The sequence below is a fragment of the Pleurodeles waltl genome, chromosome 4_1, assembly GCF_031143425.1.
Source record: "Pleurodeles waltl isolate 20211129_DDA chromosome 4_1, aPleWal1.hap1.20221129, whole genome shotgun sequence".
NCBI lineage: Eukaryota > Metazoa > Chordata > Amphibia > Caudata > Salamandridae > Pleurodeles > Pleurodeles waltl.
Window position 1 is genome coordinate 56,685,692 of NC_090442.1, and position 15,665 is coordinate 56,701,356.

Genomic DNA, 15,665 nt, shown 5'->3' on the forward strand with positions numbered 1-15,665 from the left:
GGGCTCAGGGAACAGCTACCACAATGCAACCTCGGGTGTGGGGATGCCACTCATTGCGGGTACTGCCCTGGGATTTCCTTTTAGAAAGAATCGCTGGTTAAAGTGTAGTGCACAAAAAACCCAACTCCTCGATTACACTATAAGATAACATCCTTTAACTGCCCCACCCACCCTGTGTGAGTCTCACCCACTTCCCGCCTGCTCCCTCTAGTCTGAGAGTTGTATCTCCACAAAAAACACACAGTGGGGCTCAATGAGCTGCTCATGTCTGACATGGACACCTAAGCAGTGCTGGATTCACAACCTGAAAGCCTGCAAAGGAAAGTGTGCCCGGCAGAAGATAAGCTGCCTGGCAACTCAGAACCTTCTTCTAAGAGAAGTAAGACATGTCACAATGGAGTCTAAGCCTACCTGTCTTATGCCAGGACCTTAGAGCTGCAGGCAGGAGCACAAAGGTAAAAACATATATTGAGTCCCAAAAGCTCACTCCGGTGGTTGGTCTCTGTGGCGCAATCGGTTAGCGCGTTCGGCTGTTAACCGAAAGGTTGGTGGTTCAAGCCCACCCAGCGAAGTATGCTTTTGCCTACATCAAGTCCTGAATTAAAACACAGCTGTCTGGCTTTGCTCTTAGAGCTCTCGCTTTGCCTGCGTGACATGCTCTATCTCAACATTTCTATCTTCTCTCATCTCTTCACCTCTAGTCATTTCCACCAATAGGACTGAAAACGGGCCACCAAGCCTTCTACTTTAACCACAGGCGTACTGAGGGCCAATAAAAGGCACAGAAGCATTTCTTGATCCGGGACTGAGAACTGCATGCACATGGACCTCGTGGCGCAACGGTAGCGCGTCTGACTCCAGATCAGAAGGTTGCGTGTTCAAATCACGTCGGGGTCACTCTTTGACATTTTTTTCCCCACCAAGTCTATATCTCTGACTTCTAAAGCAAAGCCAAAAGAAGGGCGCTTTGCATTGGCCGGGAATCGAACCCGGGCCTCCCGCGTGGCAGGCGAGAATTCTACCACTGAACCACCAATGCTTCACTTACATGGGCTGAGCAGAGAGCCCTGCCGTAGACAGTAGTGATGAGGCCCATGCATTCGCATGGGACACCTATGAACAAAGTTTGCATGGCAAGCCTTGGACTGCCAAACGTTCACATGCTGATGGCAGGAATCAGATGCAGGAGACTGAAACTATGAATGTTTCTGCTTTTGCTAAGGACAGTGGTTTGGGGCCAGTGTTGTGCTTGACAGAGCACGACATCAGCCTGCTCTCTGGCTGCTCCCGGGAGAAGTGGCTGACAGAAAGCACCCTCCAGACCACCAGCAATCTTGTGTTTCACAACATGCCACTGTCACTGGACTTTCCTTCTGGGAAAGCCTAGTCACTGACCTGGCCAGATTCCCTGTCCTCCCCAAAATCCTGGGGAGAAACGGGCAGAGTTCTGCGCCCTGCGCCCTCTTTCGCATCCCTAACGCGCTCCCAACGCGCCCTACAGCCCTGGTCGGGCACAGCCCTGGTCGGGCTCATACCACTGGGGCCTCTGCCGAGGAAGAGCCCCGGAAGCCTAGGGCCAGGCCTATTGCACAGGCATCTTAGACCAGGCCATTCCGGGATTGCTGTGTTTCACGTCCTGCCCTTCAACACTCCTGGGAGGGCTTTCCCTGAGAACCCTCATGTCTCTGCCCTCCCAGGAGGCTGTGGTTCTATGCAAAATAGGGGGTGCACCACGGGCCGTCCCCTTTCCTCTCTCTCGCCAATATCTTTCACCAAAGCTGAGCCCTGCAGGTAAATGTATCTATCTGGCTGAGGGGCCAGGGAGGGCCTTTGCCTGCAGTCTTACAAGCCAGAGTGCAGAGAAGGCAGCAGCTCTGGGACCGGGACTCTGCTCAAAGACATATCTAACATGCCACAGTGGAGCTGAGATGGGCAAGACACGTGTCTCACAGGCAGGCAGCACAACAAGACAGTGGCAGGAAACTATGCTAACAAGGAAAGAGAAAAGTCACGTGTCTCGTGGCCTTCCCACCATTAGACAGTAGTCTGCGCAAGAAAACATCCAACAGTGACAGGACAACCAAGCAAATGACAAACGCTGTGCTGAATAAAGTCATCTTACATGACATTTCGTACAAAGGCCCAGATCATGGGGATGATCGCGCAGAAGCAGCAAGTATCAGAGCCACCGAACCTGAGGTGAGTTACACGAGGAGAAAGGGCGACATGGGGACAGGGGCTAGGGGCTCAGGGAACAGCTACCACAATGCAACCTCGGGTGTGGGGATGCCACTCATTGCGGGTACTGCCCTGGGATTTCCTTTTAGAAAGAATCGCTGGTTAAAGTGTAGTGCACAAAAAACCCAACTCCTCGATTACACTATTAGATAACATCCTTTAACTGCCCCACCCACCCTGTGTGAGTCTCACCCACTTCCCGCCTGCTCCCTCTAGTCTGAGAGTTGTATCTCCACAAAAAACACACAGTGGGGCTCAATGAGCTGCTCATGTCTGACATGGACACCTAAGCAGTGCTGGATTCACAACCTGAAAGCCTGCAAAGGAAAGTGTGCCCGGCAGAAGATAAGCTGCCTGGCAACTCAGAACCTTCTTCTAAGAGAAGTAAGACATGTCACAATGGAGTCTAAGCCTACCTGTCTTATGCCAGGACCTTAGAGCTGCAGGCAGGAGCACAAAGGTAAAAACATATATTGAGTCCCAACACGCTCACTGCGGTGGTTGGTCTCTGTGGCGCAATCGGTTAGCGCGTTCGGCTGTTAACCGAAAGGTTGGTGGTTCAAGCCCACCCAGGGACGTATGCTTTTGCCTACATCAAGTCCTGAATTAAAACACAGCTGTCTGGCTTTGCTCTTAGAGCTCTCGCTTTGCCTGCGTGACATGCTCTATCTCAACATTTCTATCTTCTCTCATCTCTTCACCTCTAGTCATTTCTACCAATAGGACTGGAAACGGGCCACCAAGCCTTCTACTTTAACCACAGGCGTACTGAGGGCCAATAAAAGGCACAGAAGCATTTCTTGATCCGGGGCTGAGAACTGCATGCACAGGGACCTCGTGGCGCAACGGTAGCACCTCTGACTCCAGATCAGAAGGTTGCGTGTTCAAATCACGTCGGGGTCACTCTTTGACATTTTTTTCCCCACCAAGTCTATATCTCTGACTTCTAAAGCAAAGCCAAAAGAAGGGCGCTTTGCATTGGCCGGGAATCGAACCCGGGCCTCCCGCGTGGCAGGCGAGAATTCTACCACTGAACCACCAATGCTTCACTTACATAGGCTGAGCAGAGAGCCCTGCCGTAGACAGTAGTGATGAGGCCCATGCATTCGCATGGGACACCTATGAACAAAGTTTGCATGGCAAGCCTTGGACTGCCAAACGTTCACATGCTGATGGCAGGAATCAGATGCAGGAGACTGAAACTATGAATGTTTCTGCTTTTGCTAAGGACAGTGGTTTGGGGCCAGTGTTGTGCTTGACAGAGCACAACATCAGCCTGCTCTCTGGCTGCTCCCGGGAGAAGTGGCTGACAGAAAGCACCCTCCAGACCACCAGCAATCTTGTGTTTCACAACATGCCACTGTCACTGGACTTTCCTTCTGGGAAAGCCTAGTCACTGACCTGGCCAGATTCCCTATCCTCCCCAAAATCCTGGGGAGAAACGGGCAGAGTTCTGCGCCCTGCGCCCTCTTTCGCGTCCCTAACGCGCTCCCAACGCGCCCTACAGCCCTGGTCGGGCACAGCCCTGGTCGGGCTCATACCACTGGGGCCTCTGCCGAGGAAGAGCCCCGGAAGCCTAGGGCCAGGCCTATTGCACAGGCATCTTAGACCAGGCCATTCCGGGATTGCTGTGTTTCACGTCCTGCCCTTCAACACTCCTGGGAGGGCTTTCCCTGAGAACCCTCATGTCTCTGCCCTCCCAGGAGGCTGTGGTTCTATGCAAAATAGGGGGTGCACCACGGGCCGTTCCCTTTCCTCTCTCTCGCCAATATCTTTCACCAAAGCTGAGCCCTGCAGGTAAATGTATCTATCTGGCTGAGGGGCCAGGGAGGGCCTTTGCCTGCAGTCTTACAAGCCAGAGTGCAGAGAAGGCAGCAGCTCTGGGACCGGGACTCTGCTCAAAGACATATCTAACATGCCACAGTGGAGCTGAGATGGGCAAGACACGTGTCTCACAGGCTGGCAGCACACCAAGACAGTGGCAGGAAACCATGCTAACAAGGAAAGAGAAAAGTCACGTGTCTCGTGGCCTTCCCACCATTAGACAGTAGTCTGCGCAAGAAAACATCCAACAGTGACAGGACAACCAAGCAAATGACAAACGCCGTGCTGAATAAAGTCATCTTACATGACATTTCGTACAAAGGCCCAGATCATGGGGATGATCGCGCAGCAGAAGCAGCAAGTATCAGAGCCACCGAACCTGGGGTGAGTTACACGAGGAGAAAGGGCGACATGGGGACAGGGGCTATGGGCTCAGGGAACAGCTACCACAATGCAACCTCGGGTGTGGGGATGCCACTCATTGCGGGTACTGCCCTGGGATTTCCTTTTAGAAAGAATCGCTGGTTAAAGTGTAGTGCACAAAAAACCCAACTCCTCGATTACACTATTAGATAACATCCTTTAACTGCCCCACCCACCCTGTGTGAGTCTCACCCACTTCCCGCCTGCTCCCTCTAGTCTGAGAGTTGTATCTCCACAAAAAACACACAGTGGGGCTCAATGAGCTGCTCATGTCTGACATGGACACCTAAGCAGTGCTGGATTCACAACCTGAAAGCCTGCAAAGGAAAGTGTGCCCGGCAGAAGATAAGCTGCCTGGCAACTCAGAACCTTCTTCTAAGAGAAGTAAGACAGGTCACAATGGAGTCTAAGCCTACCTGTCTTATGCCAGGACCTTAGAGCTGCAGGCAGGAGCACAAAGGTAAAAACATATATTGAGTCCCAACACGCTCACTGCGGTGGTTGGTCTCTGTGGCGCAATCGGTTAGCGCGTTCGGCTGTTAACCGAAAGGTTGGTGGTTCAAGCCCACCCAGGGACGTATGCTTTTGCCTACATCAAGTCCTGAATTAAAACACAGCTGTCTGGCTTTGCTCTTAGAGCTCTCGCTTTGCCTGCGTGACATGCTCTATCTCAACATTTCTATCTTCTCTCATCTCTTCACCTCTAGTCATTTCCACCAATAGGACTGGAAACGGGCCACCAAGCCTTCTACTTTAACCACAGGCGTACCGAGGGCCAATAAAAGGCACAGAAGCATTTCTTGATCCGGGGCTGAGAACTGCATGCACAGGGACCTCGTGGCGCAACGGTAGCGCGTCTGACTCCAGATCAGAAGGTTGCGTGTTCAAATCACGTCGGGGTCACTCTTTGACATTTTTTTCCCCACCAAGTCTATATCTCTGACTTCTAAAGCAAAGCCAAAAGAAGGGCGCTTTGCATTGGCCGGGAATCGAACCCGGGCCTCCCGCATGGCAGGCGAGAATTCTACCACTGAACCACCAATGCTTCACTTACATAGGCTGAGCAGAGAGCCCTGCCGTAGACAGTAGTGATGAGGCCCATGCATTCGCATGGGACACCTATGAACAAAGTTTGCATGGCAAGCCTTGGACTGCCAAACGTTCACATGCTGATGGCAGGAATCAGATGCAGGAGACTGAAACTATGAATGTTTCTGCTTTTGCTAAGGACAGTGGTTTGGGGCCAGTGTTGTGCTTGACAGAGCACGACATCAGCCTGCTCTCTGGCTGCTCCCGGGAGAAGTGGCTGACAGAAAGCACCCTCCAGACCACCAGCAATCTTGTGTTTCACAACATGCCACTGTCACTGGACTTTCCTTCTGGGAAAGCCTAGTCACTGACCTGGCCAGATTCCCTGTCCTCCCCAAAATCCTGGGGAGAAACGGGCAGAGTTCTGCGCCCTGCGCCCTCTTTCGCGTCCCTAACGCGCTCCCAACGCGCCCTACAGCCCTGGTCGGGCACAGCCCTGGTCGGGCTCATACCACTGGGGCCTCTGCCGAGGAAGAGCCCCGGAAGCCTAGGGCCAGGCCTATTGCACAGGCATCTTAGACCAGGCCATTCCGGGATTGCTGTGTTTCACGTCCTGCCCTTCAACACTCCTGGGAGGGCTTTCCCTGAGAACCCTCATGTCTCTGCCCTCCCAGGAGGCTGTGGTTCTATGCAAAATAGGGGGTGCACCACGGGCCGTCCCCTTTCCTCTCTCTCGCCAATATCTTTCACCAAAGCTGAGCCCTGCAGGTAAATGTATCTATCTGGCTGAGGGGCCAGGGAGGGCCTTTGCCTGCAGTCTTACAAGCCAGAGTGCAGAGAAGGCAGCAGCTCTGGGACCGGGACTCTGCTCAAAGACATATCTAACATGCCACAGTGGAGCTGAGATGGGCAAGACACGTGTCTCACAGGCAGGCAGCACAACAAGACAGTGGCAGGAAACTATGCTAACAAGGAAAGAGAAAAGTCACGTGTCTCGTGGCCTTCCCACCATTAGACAGTAGTCTGCGCAAGAAAACATCCAACAGTGACAGGACAACCAAGCAAATGACAAACGCTGTGCTGAATAAAGTCATCTTACATGACATTTCGTACAAAGGCCCAGATCATGGGGATGATCGCGCAGAAGCAGCAAGTATCAGAGCCACCGAACCTGAGGTGAGTTACACGAGGAGAAAGGGCGACATGGGGACAGGGGCTAGGGGCTCAGGGAACAGCTACCACAATGCAACCTCGGGTGTGGGGATGCCACTCATTGCGGGTACTGCCCTGGGATTTCCTTTTAGAAAGAATCGCTGGTTAAAGTGTAGTGCACAAAAAACCCAACTCCTCGATTACACTATTAGATAACATCCTTTAACTGCCCCACCCACCCTGTGTGAGTCTCACCCACTTCCCGCCTGCTCCCTCTAGTCTGAGAGTTGTATCTCCACAAAAAACACACAGTGGGGCTCAATGAGCTGCTCATGTCTGACATGGACACCTAAGCAGTGCTGGATTCACAACCTGAAAGCCTGCAAAGGAAAGTGTGCCCGGCAGAAGATAAGCTGCCTGGCAACTCAGAACCTTCTTCTAAGAGAAGTAAGACATGTCATAATGGAGTCTAAGCCTACCTGTCTTATGCCAGGACCTTAGAGCTGCAGGCAGGAGCACAAAGGTAAAAACATATATTGAGTCCCAACACGCTCACTGCAGTGGTTGGTCTCTGTGGCGCAATCGGTTAGCGCGTTCGGCTGTTAACCGAAAGGTTGGTGGTTCAAGCCCACCCAGGGACGTATGCTTTTGCCTACATCAAGTCCTGAATTAAAACACAGCTGTCTGGCTTTGCTCTTAGAGCTCTCGCTTTGCCTGCGTGACATGCTCTATCTCAACATTTCCATCTTCTCTCATCTCTTCACCTCTAGTCATTTCCACCAATAGGACTGGAAACGGGCCACCAAGCCTTCTACTTTAACCACAGGGGTACTGAGGGCCAATAAAAGGCACAGAAGCATTTCTTGATCCGGGGCTGAGAACTGCATGCACAGGGACCTCGTGGCGCAACGGTAGCGCGTCTGACTCCAGATCAGAAGGTTGCGTGTTCAAATCACGTCGGGGTCATTCTTTGACATTTTTTTCCCCACCAAGTCTATATCTCTGACTTCTAAAGCAAAGCCAAAAGAAGGGCGCTTTGCATTGGCCGGGAATCGAACCCGGGCCTCCCGCATGGCAGGCGAGAATTCTACCACTGAACCACCAATGCTTCACTTACATAGGCTGAGCAGAGAGCCCTGCCGTAGACAGTAGTGATGAGGCCCATGCATTCGCATGGGACACCTATGAACAAAGTTTGCATGGCAAGCCTTGGACTGCCAAACGTTCACATGCTGATGGCAGGAATCAGATGCAGGAGACTGAAACTATGAATGTTTCTGCTTTTGCTAAGGACAGTGGTTTGGGGCCAGTGTTGTGCTTGACAGAGCACAACATCAGCCTGCTCTCTGGCTGCTCCCGGGAGAAGTGGCTGACAGAAAGCACCCTCCAGACCACCAGCAATCTTGTGTTTCACAACATGCCACTGTCACTGGACTTTCCTTCTGGGAAAGCCTAGTCACTGACCTGGCCAGATTCCCTGTCCTCCCCAAAATCCTGGGGAGAAACGGGCAGAGTTCTGCGCCCTGCGCCCTCTTTCGCGTCCCTAACGCGCTCCCAACGCGCCCTACAGCCCTGGTCGGGCACAGCCCTGGTCGGGCTCATACCACTGGGGCCTCTGCCGAGGAAGAGCCCCGGAAGCCTAGGGCCAGGCCTATTGCACAGGCATCTTAGACCAGGCCATTCCGGGATTGCTGTGTTTCACGTCCTGCCCTTCAACACTCCTGGGAGGGCTTTCCCTGAGAACCCTCATGTCTCTGCCCTCCCAGGAGGCTGTGGTTCTATGCAAAATAGGGGGTGCACCACGGGCCGTCCCCTTTCCTCTCTCTCGCCAATATCTTTCACCAAAGCTGAGCCCTGCAGGTAAATGTATCTATCTGGCTGAGGGGCCAGGGAGGGCCTTTGCCTGCAGTCTTACAAGCCAGAGTGCAGAGAAGGCAGCAGCTCTGGGACCGGGACTCTGCTCAAAGACATATCTAACATGCCACAGTGGAGCTGAGATGGGCAAGACACGTGTCTCACAGGCAGGCAGCACAACAAGACAGTGGCAGGAAACTATGCTAACAAGGAAAGAGAAAAGTCACGTGTCTCGTGGCCTTCCCACCATTAGACAGTAGTCTGCGCAAGAAAACATCCAACAGTGACAGGACAACCAAGCAAATGACAAACGCTGTGCTGAATAAAGTCATCTTACATGACATTTCGTACAAAGGCCCAGATCATGGGGATGATCGCGCAGAAGCAGCAAGTATCAGAGCCACCGAACCTGAGGTGAGTTACACGAGGAGAAAGGGCGACATGGGGACAGGGGCTAGGGGCTCAGGGAAAAGCTACCACAATGCAACCTCGGGTGTGGGGATGCCACTCATTGCGGGTACTGCCCTGGGATTTCCTTTTAGAAAGAATCGCTGGTTAAAGTGTAGTGCACAAAAAACCCAACTCCTCGATTACACTATTAGATAACATCCTTTAACTGCCCCACCCACCCTGTGTGAGTCTCACCCACTTCCCGCCTGCTCCCTCTAGTCTGAGAGTTGTATCTCCACAAAAAACACACAGTGGGGCTCAATGAGCTGCTCATGTCTGACATGGACACCTAAGCAGTGCTGGATTCACAACCTGAAAGCCTGCAAAGGAAAGTGTGCCGGCAGAAGATAAGCTGCCTGGCAACTCAGAACCTTCTTCTAAGAGAAGTAAGACATGTCACAATGGAGTCTAAGCCTACCTGTCTTATGCCAGGACCTTAGAGCTGCAGGCAGGAGCACAAAGGTAAAAACATATATTGAGTCCCAACACGCTCACTGCGGTGGTTGGTCTCTGTGGCGCAATCGGTTAGCGCGTTCGGCTGTTAACCGAAAGGTTGGTGGTTCAAGCCCACCCAGGGACGTATGCTTTTGCCTACATCAAGTCCTGAATTAAAACACAGCTGTCTGGCTTTGCTCTTAGAGCTCTCGCTTTGCCTGCGTGACATGCTCTATCTCAACATTTCCATCTTCTCTCATCTCTTCACCTCTAGTCATTTCCACCAATAGGACTGGAAACGGGCCACCAAGCCTTCTACTTTAACCACAGGGGTACTGAGGGCCAATAAAAGGCACAGAAGCATTTCTTGATCCGGGGCTGAGAACTGCATGCACAGGGACCTCGTGGCGCAACGGTAGCGCGTCTGACTCCAGATCAGAAGGTTGCGTGTTCAAATCACGTCGGGGTCACTCTTTGACATTTTTTTCCCCAAGTCTATATCTCTGACTTCTAAAGCAAAGCCAAAAGAAGGGCGCTTTGCATTGGCCGGGAATCGAACCCGTGCCTCCCGCGTGGCAGGCGAGAATTCTACCACTGAACCACCAATGCTTCACTTACATAGGCTGAGCAGAGAGCCCTGCCGTAGACAGTAGTGATGAGGCCCATGCATTCGCATGGGACACCTATGAACAAAGTTTGCATGGCAAGCCTTGGACTGCCAAACGTTCACATGCTGATGGCAGGAATCAGATGCAGGAGACTGAAACTATGAATGTTTCTGCTTTTGCTAAGGACAGTGGCTTGGGGCCAGTGTTGTGCTTGACAGAGCACGACATCAGCCTGCTCTCTGGCTGCTCCCGGGAGAAGTGGCTGACAGAAAGCACCCTCCAGACCACCAGCAATCTTGTGTTTCACAACATGCCACTGTCACTGGACTTTCCTTCTGGGAAAGCCTAGTCACTGACCTGGCCAGATTCCCTGTCCTCCCCAAAATCCTGGGGAGAAACGGGCAGAGTTCTGCGCCCTGCGCCCTCTTTCGCGTCCCTAACGCGCTCCCAACGCGCCCTACAGCCCTGGTCGGGCACAGCCCTGGTCGGGCTCATACCACTGGGGCCTCTGCCGAGGAAGAGCCCCGGAAGCCTAGGGCCAGGCCTATTGCACAGGCATCTTAGACCAGGCCATTCCGGGATTGCTGTGTTTCACGTCCTGCCCTTCAACACTCCTGGGAGGGCTTTCCCTGAGAACCCTCATGTCTCTGCCCTCCCAGGAGGCTGTGGTTCTATGCAAAATAGGGGGTGCACCACGGGCCGTCCCCTTTCCTCTCTCTCGCCAATATCTTTCACCAAAGCTGAGCCCTGCAGGTAAATGTATCTATCTGGCTGAGGGGCCAGGGAGGGCCTTTGCCTGCAGTCTTACAAGCCAGAGTGCAGAGAAGGCAGCAGCTCTGGGACCGGGACTCTGCTCAAAGACATATCTAACATGCCACAGTGGAGCTGAGATGGGCAAGACACGTGTCTCACAGGCTGGCAGCACACCAAGACAGTGGCAGGAAACTATGCTAACAAGGAAAGAGAAAAGTCACGTGTCTCGTGGCCTTCCCACCATTAGACAGTAGTCTGCGCAAGAAAACATCCAACAGTGACAGGACAACCAAGCAAATGACAAACGCCGTGCTGAATAAAGTCATCTTACATGACATTTCGTACAAAGGCCCAGATCATGGGGATGATCGCGCAGCAGAAGCAGCAAGTATCAGAGCCACCGAACCTGGGGTGAGTTACACGAGGAGAAAGGGCGACATGGGGACAGGGGCTATGGGCTCAGGGAACAGCTACCACAATGCAACCTCGGGTGTGGGGATGCCACTCATTGCGGGTACTGCCCTGGGATTTCCTTTTAGAAAGAATCGCTGGTTAAAGTGTAGTGCACAAAAAACCCAACTCCTCGATTACACTATAAGATAACATCCTTTAACTGCCCCACCCACCCTGTGTGAGTCTCACCCACTTCCCGCCTGCTCCCTCTAGTCTGAGAGTTGTATCTCCACAAAAAACACACAGTGGGGCTCAATGAGCTGCTCATGTCTGACATGGACACCTAAGCAGTGCTGGATTCACAACCTGAAAGCCTGCAAAGGAAAGTGTGCCCGGCAGAAGATAAGCTGCCTGGCAACTCAGAACCTTCTTCTAAGAGAAGTAAGACATGTCACAATGGAGTCTAAGCCTACCTGTCTTATGCCAGGACCTTAGAGCTGCAGGCAGGAGCACAAAGGTAAAAACATATATTGAGTCCCAAAAGCTCACTCCGGTGGTTGGTCTCTGTGGCGCAATCGGTTAGCGCGTTCGGCTGTTAACTGAAAGGTTGGTGGTTCAAGCCCACCCAGCGAAGTATGCTTTTGCCTACATCAAGTCCTGAATTAAAACACAGCTGTCTGGCTTTGCTCTTAGAGCTCTCGCTTTGCCTGCGTGACATGCTCTATCTCAACATTTCTATCTTCTCTCATCTCTTCACCTCTAGTCATTTCCACCAATAGGACTGAAAACGGGCCACCAAGCCTTCTACTTTAACCACAGGCGTACTGAGGGCCAATAAAAGGCACAGAAGCATTTCTTGATCCGGGACTGAGAACTGCATGCACATGGACCTCGTGGCGCAACGGTAGCGCGTCTGACTCCAGATCAGAAGGTTGCGTGTTCAAATCACGTCGGGGTCACTCTTTGACATTTTTTTCCCCACCAAGTCTATATCTCTGACTTCTAAAGCAAAGCCAAAAGAAGGGCGCTTTGCATTGGCCGGGAATCGAACCCGGGCCTCCCGCGTGGCAAGCGAGAATTCTACCACTGAACCACCAATGCTTCACTTACATAGGCTGAGCAGAGAGCCCTGCCGTAGACAGTAGTGATGAGGCCCATGCATTCGCATGGGACACCTATGAACAAAGTTTGCATGGCAAGCCTTGGACTGCCAAACGTTCACATGCTGATGGCAGGAATCAGATGCAGGAGACTGAAACTATGAATGTTTCTGCTTTTGCTAAGGACAGTGGTTTGGGGCCAGTGTTGTGCTTGACAGAGCACGACATCAGCCTGCTCTCTGGCTGCTCCCGGGAGAAGTGGCTGACAGAAAGCACCCTCCAGACCACCAGCAATCTTGTGTTTCACAACATGCCACTGTCACTGGACTTTCCTTCTGGGAAAGCCTAGTCACTGACCTGGCCAGATTCCCTGTCCTCCCCAAAATCCTGGGGAGAAACGGGCAGAGTTCTGCGCCCTGCGCCCTCTTTCGCATCCCTAACGCGCTCCCAACGCGCCCTACAGCCCTGGTCGGGCACAGCCCTGGTCGGGCTCATACCACTGGGGCCTCTGCCGAGGAAGAGCCCCGGAAGCCTAGGGCCAGGCCTATTGCACAGGCATCTTAGACCAGGCCATTCCGGGATTGCTGTGTTTCACGTCCTGCCCTTCAACACTCCTGGGAGGGCTTTCCCTGAGAACCCTCATGTCTCTGCCCTCCCAGGAGGCTGTGGTTCTATGCAAAATAGGGGGTGCACCACGGGCCGTCCCCTTTCCTCTCTCTCGCCAATATCTTTCACCAAAGCTGAGCCCTGCAGGTAAATGTATCTATCTGGCTGAGGGGCCAGGGAGGGCCTTTGCCTGCAGTCTTACAAGCCAGAGTGCAGAGAAGGCAGCAGCTCTGCGACCGGGACTCTGCTCAAAGACATATCTAACATGCCACAGTGGAGCTGAGATGGGCAAGACACGTGTCTCACAGGCAGGCAGCACAACAAGACAGTGGCAGGAAACTATGCTAACAAGGAAAGAGAAAAGTCACGTGTCTCGTGGCCTTCCCACCATTAGACAGTAGTCTGCGCAAGAAAACATCCAACAGTGACAGGACAACCAAGCAAATGACAAACGCTGTGCTGAATAAAGTCATCTTACATGACATTTCGTACAAAGGCCCAGATCATGGGGATGATCGCGCAGAAGCAGCAAGTATCAGAGCCACCGAACCTGAGGTGAGTTACACGAGGAGAAAGGGCGACATGGGGACAGGGGCTAGGGGCTCAGGGAACAGCTACCACAATGCAACCTCGGGTGTGGGGATGCCACTCATTGCGGGTACTGCCCTGGGATTTCCTTTTAGAAAGAATCGCTGGTTAAAGTGTAGTGCACAAAAAACCCAACTCCTCGATTACACTATTAGATAACATCCTTTAACTGCCCCACCCACCCTGTGTGAGTCTCACCCACTTCCCGCCTGCTCCCTCTAGTCTGAGAGTTGTATCTCCACAAAAAACACACAGTGGGGCTCAATGAGCTGCTCATGTCTGACATGGACACCTAAGCAGTGCTGGATTCACAACCTGAAAGCCTGCAAAGGAAAGTGTGCCCGGCAGAAGATAAGCTGCCTGGCAACTCAGAACCTTCTTCTAAGAGAAGTAAGACATGTCACAATGGAGTCTAAGCCTACCTGTCTTATGCCAGGACCTTAGAGCTGCAGGCAGGAGCACAAAGGTAAAAACATATATTGAGTCCCAACACGCTCACTGCGGTGGTTGGTCTCTGTGGCGCAATCGGTTAGCGCGTTCGGCTGTTAACCGAAAGGTTGGTGGTTCAAGCCCACCCAGGGACGTATGCTTTTGCCTACATCAAGTCCTGAATTAAAACACAGCTGTCTGGCTTTGCTCTTAGAGCTCTCGCTTTGCCTGCGTGACATGCTCTATCTCAACATTTCCATCTTCTCTCATCTCTTCACCTCTAGTCATTTCCACCAATAGGACTGGAAACGGGCCACCAAGCCTTCTACTTTAACCACAGGGGTACTGAGGGCCAATAAAAGGCACAGAAGCATTTCTTGATCCGGGGCTGAGAACTGCATGCACAGGGACCTCGTGGCGCAACGGTAGCGCGTCTGACTCCAGATCAGAAGGTTGCGTGTTCAAATCACGTCGGGGTCACTCTTTGACATTTTTTTCCCCAAGTCTATATCTCTGACTTCTAAAGCAAAGCCAAAAGAAGGGCGCTTTGCATTGGCCGGGAATCGAACCCGTGCCTCCCGCGTGGCAGGCGAGAATTCTACCACTGAACCACCAATGCTTCACTTACATAGGCTGAGCAGAGAGCCCTGCCGTAGACAGTAGTGATGAGGCCCATGCATTCGCATGGGACACCTATGAACAAAGTTTGCATGGCAAGCCTTGGACTGCCAAACGTTCACATGCTGATGGCAGGAATCAGATGCAGGAGACTGAAACTATGAATGTTTCTGCTTTTGCTAAGGACAGTGGCTTGGGGCCAGTGTTGTGCTTGACAGAGCACGACATCAGCCTGCTCTCTGGCTGCTCCCGGGAGAAGTGGCTGACAGAAAGCACCCTCCAGACCACCAGCAATCTTGTGTTTCACAACATGCCACTGTCACTGGACTTTCCTTCTGGGAAAGCCTAGTCACTGACCTGGCCAGATTCCCTGTCCTCCCCAAAATCCTGGGGAGAAACGGGCAGAGTTCTGCGCCCTCTTTCGCGTCCCTAACGCGCTCCCAACACGCCCTACAGCCCTGGTCGGGCACAGCCCTGGTCGGGCTCATACCACTGGGGCCTCTGCCGAGGAAGAGCCCCGGAAGCCTAGGGCCAGGCCTATTGCACAGGCATCTTAGACCAGGCCATTCCGGGATTGCTGTGTTTCACGTCCTGCCCTTCAACACTCCTGGGAGGGCTTTCCCTGAGAACCCTCATGTCTCTGCCCTCCCAGGAGGCTGTGGTTCTATGCAAAATAGGGGGTGCACCACGGGCCGTCCCCTTTCCTCTCTCTCGCCAATATCTTTCACCAAAGCTGAGCCCTGCAGGTAAATGTATCTATCTGGCTGAGGGGCCAGGGAGGGCCTTTGCCTGCAGTCTTACAAGCCAGAGTGCAGAGAAGGCAGCAGCTCTGGGACCGGGACTCTGCTCAAAGACATATCTAACATGCCACAGTGGAGCTGAGATGGGCAAGACACGTGTCTCACAGGCTGGCAGCACACCAAGACAGTGGCAGGAAACTATGCTAACAAGGAAAGAGAAAAGTCACGTGTCTCGTGGCCTTCCCACCATTAGACAGTAGTCTGCGCAAGAAAACATCCAACAGTGACAGGACAACCAAGCAAATGACAAACGCCGTGCTGAATAAAGTCATCTTACATGACATTTCGTACAAAGGCCCAGATCATGGGGATGATCGCGCAGCAGAAGCAGCAAGTATCAGAGCCACCGAACCTGGGGTGAGTTA

General features: G+C 52.7%; 13 non-coding genes across 13 annotated transcripts; 11 read left to right on the forward strand and 2 right to left on the reverse strand.

Moving 5' to 3' along the window:
* The first annotated feature begins 825 nt into the window (after window positions 1–825).
* On the forward strand, window positions 826–897 carry TRNAW-CCA (transfer RNA tryptophan (anticodon CCA)). The gene has a single exon. It is a non-coding gene; the product is annotated as a tRNA-Trp (tRNA).
* A 71-nt stretch (window positions 898–968) lies between these two features.
* On the reverse strand, window positions 969–1,039 carry TRNAG-GCC (transfer RNA glycine (anticodon GCC)). Its single transcript has one exon. It is a non-coding gene; the product is annotated as a tRNA-Gly (tRNA).
* A 1,703-nt stretch (window positions 1,040–2,742) lies between these two features.
* Window positions 2,743–2,816, forward strand: TRNAN-GUU (transfer RNA asparagine (anticodon GUU)). The gene has a single exon. It is a non-coding gene; the product is annotated as a tRNA-Asn (tRNA).
* A 396-nt stretch (window positions 2,817–3,212) lies between these two features.
* On the reverse strand, window positions 3,213–3,283 carry TRNAG-GCC (transfer RNA glycine (anticodon GCC)). Its single transcript has one exon. It is a non-coding gene; the product is annotated as a tRNA-Gly (tRNA).
* Window positions 3,284–4,989: 1,706 nt separating this feature from the next.
* On the forward strand, window positions 4,990–5,063 carry TRNAN-GUU (transfer RNA asparagine (anticodon GUU)). Its single transcript has one exon. It is a non-coding gene; the product is annotated as a tRNA-Asn (tRNA).
* Window positions 5,064–5,316: 253 nt separating this feature from the next.
* On the forward strand, window positions 5,317–5,388 carry TRNAW-CCA (transfer RNA tryptophan (anticodon CCA)). The gene has a single exon. It is a non-coding gene; the product is annotated as a tRNA-Trp (tRNA).
* Window positions 5,389–7,233: 1,845 nt separating this feature from the next.
* TRNAN-GUU (transfer RNA asparagine (anticodon GUU)) lies at window positions 7,234–7,307 on the forward strand. Its single transcript has one exon. It is a non-coding gene; the product is annotated as a tRNA-Asn (tRNA).
* A 253-nt stretch (window positions 7,308–7,560) lies between these two features.
* On the forward strand, window positions 7,561–7,632 carry TRNAW-CCA (transfer RNA tryptophan (anticodon CCA)). Its single transcript has one exon. It is a non-coding gene; the product is annotated as a tRNA-Trp (tRNA).
* Window positions 7,633–9,476: 1,844 nt separating this feature from the next.
* On the forward strand, window positions 9,477–9,550 carry TRNAN-GUU (transfer RNA asparagine (anticodon GUU)). The gene has a single exon. It is a non-coding gene; the product is annotated as a tRNA-Asn (tRNA).
* A 253-nt stretch (window positions 9,551–9,803) lies between these two features.
* On the forward strand, window positions 9,804–9,875 carry TRNAW-CCA (transfer RNA tryptophan (anticodon CCA)). Its single transcript has one exon. It is a non-coding gene; the product is annotated as a tRNA-Trp (tRNA).
* Window positions 9,876–12,046: 2,171 nt separating this feature from the next.
* TRNAW-CCA (transfer RNA tryptophan (anticodon CCA)) lies at window positions 12,047–12,118 on the forward strand. Its single transcript has one exon. It is a non-coding gene; the product is annotated as a tRNA-Trp (tRNA).
* A 1,845-nt stretch (window positions 12,119–13,963) lies between these two features.
* Window positions 13,964–14,037, forward strand: TRNAN-GUU (transfer RNA asparagine (anticodon GUU)). The gene has a single exon. It is a non-coding gene; the product is annotated as a tRNA-Asn (tRNA).
* Window positions 14,038–14,290: 253 nt separating this feature from the next.
* On the forward strand, window positions 14,291–14,362 carry TRNAW-CCA (transfer RNA tryptophan (anticodon CCA)). The gene has a single exon. It is a non-coding gene; the product is annotated as a tRNA-Trp (tRNA).
* The last annotated feature ends 1,303 nt before the right edge of the window (window positions 14,363–15,665 follow it).